Here is a 2,500-nt window from a genome sequence, read left to right as displayed (position 1 = left end):
ACTGCATACCTCTTCGACGGGCAGATAATACCTGTTACACCCCTAATCCCATCCATCGTTCTCCTCTCCATCACTTCTTTCCCTTTCTCTTGCTTGAGGTGAATGAGCTGGAAATGCAGTGTGTGTGTGTGTGTGTGTGTGTGTGTGTGTGTGTGTGTGTGTGTGTGTGTGTGTGTGTGTGTGTGTGTGTGTGTGTGTGTGTGTGTGTGTGTGTGTGTGTGTGTGTGTGTGTGCATGACCTCACCAGCTGAGGGCAAAGTGAGGAGACAGTATTTGCTGCTGTAGTGTTAGTGTCCATTTTGCCCCCCCCTTTGCAACTCACTGATAAAACGGTTTTAATGTCATTTGGCTAGATTGACGTTTCCATTTCATTTCATAGGGCATCGCTCCTTTGTTTTCTTCTCATCTTTATTGCTAGGAGAGGCTTTCAATGCCTGAACAATGCATTGGCTTTATGCGTACGTAAGGCATTTGTTCCTTTCTTTTTTATTTTCATTTTCTATTTTTCAAAGCAAACGTGGTGCAGCATACTATTATGGATCAGTCCGCACTCTTTGACATCAGCTTCAAAATGAAACTGAAACTTTTTCTGTCTGTCTCTGTCTAGCTTAGTTTATTGACGATGTTCTTGAAGGACGGAGTATTTCGGCAGCCAACATTCAGCAGGCGGACAGGCAGGTTCACTTTGAACAATTATACCGCTTTGCTCTTTTTCCAGGACAGGTAGAGGATACCTTTTCCACCCCCAATGCCATCCGTTTGCCTTCTTCCATCACTCTTCCCCCCCACCCCACCCCTCCTTTGTTCGTGGAGAATTAGCTGGACATGGAGGATGTGTGTGAGTGGGGAGAGGGTTGCATGTACGTACAGCTTGAGGGGTGCACATGACCAGTGATAAAGCTTTGCATGATCACACTTGTCGATGGTAATGTTGGAAGGCATTTGTTGCTGCAATGTCAATGTCTTTTCAGCCCCTTTACAACATGCCCACCGGGATTCACCAACTGAACTGATTGACGTTCCAATTTCTTATCAACAGGTATCACCCTATTTTTCTTCTTCTGTCTGTTTATTGCTCTCAAGACCTGACCAGTCCATTGGGTTCATGCATGGGTTGGCATCTGCTCCCCCCTTTTTTTTAGATTATGCAGATTTGGTATAGACATTAGTCGACACGCTTTGACACCACCTTGAAACTAATACTGAATCTGTCTGTCTGTCACTATCCAGCACACACTGTTGACATTGCTGCTGAAGGAAGGACACCTTTCGCCAACATTCAGGAGACTGCAAGGTGGGTTTGTTTTAACAGTCATACTGCTTACCTCTTTGACAGGCAGATAGCATCTCTTTCACCCCTGATGCCATCCATCGTTCTCCTCTCCATCACTCTTGTCCGTCCCTTCCTTGTGGGGAATGAGCTGGAAATGCAGGATGTGTGTGTGTGGCAAAGAGGATGGTGCAGAGGGAGAGGGTGATACACGGCTGGTGATAAAGCCTGGCATGATCTCAGCAGCTGAGGGCGAAGTGAGGAGAGGGCATTTGTCGTGGCAGTGTTAATGTCCACCCCACCCCTTTTGCCTCTCACCAGTGGGGTATCACTGACAAAACGGTTTTATTGTCATCTGGCAACATCGCCGTTTCCGTTTCTTTTCAACAGGCATTACTTTTTTTTTTATTCTCTGTCTATCTATCCGCCTGTCTGTCTCTCTTTCTCCCCATCTTTCTCTCTCTCCCTCTGTGTGTGTGTGTGTGTGTGTGTGTGTGTGTGTGTGTGTGTGTGTGTGTGTGTGTGTGTGTGTGTATGTGTGTCTGTGTCTGTGTGTGATGTCTGGACCAATGAAGATGGGAGGAACACACCAACATGCACACGTTATTCCGTTTTACAAGGGGAAAGGACTTACATGCGTTTTTGTCTTGCATCTCACCAATTGTGAGAAGGAGCCGGCATTGGTATATTATCTTTGCGTGCTCTGCACTCGTATGGGGATGATTTTCATTAAGTGCAAATCTATGCGATGTAAACGAACGTGGTGTGATAGTGCTAATGCATATATTGCATAGGTATTTTCTTCTTTTTTTATCTTCTTTTTGTAGACACAAGAAAAATCCGAAACCCTTGAAGACACACAATTTTGCAGAACATTCAACAGAGATTTGTTGTTTCATAATCGATTCATTTCCCACTGCTCAGAAAATCGTAGACTGGTTTCGCAGTCAGTTACTGATCGTTCACCCCTTCAGGTCAGTGTGTTAATAGCGAAGTGAAGAAAAAAGCTATCTCTTTTTTGCTGCTGTGAAATTGCATTTGTTTTCACCCGCCAGTCCCTGATTAAACTGATCCACAGCATTCGAACTGCGTATGTAGCATCTGATTCTTCTCGTCCATTTTTGTACCTTTTTCCCTATCTGTCTTTGGTTTTATTTTGTTTTCTATCTTCTTTAACGTGTGCACGTCATTGCGCGTGAGTGGGTGAGTGAGTGTGTGTGTGTGTGTGTG

This window comes from Babylonia areolata, chromosome 19, assembly GCF_041734735.1.
Source record: "Babylonia areolata isolate BAREFJ2019XMU chromosome 19, ASM4173473v1, whole genome shotgun sequence".
Classification (NCBI taxonomy): Eukaryota; Metazoa; Mollusca; class Gastropoda; order Neogastropoda; family Buccinidae; genus Babylonia; species Babylonia areolata.
The sequence above is the reverse complement of the archived record's forward strand: the minus strand, read 5'-3'. Positions refer to the sequence as shown.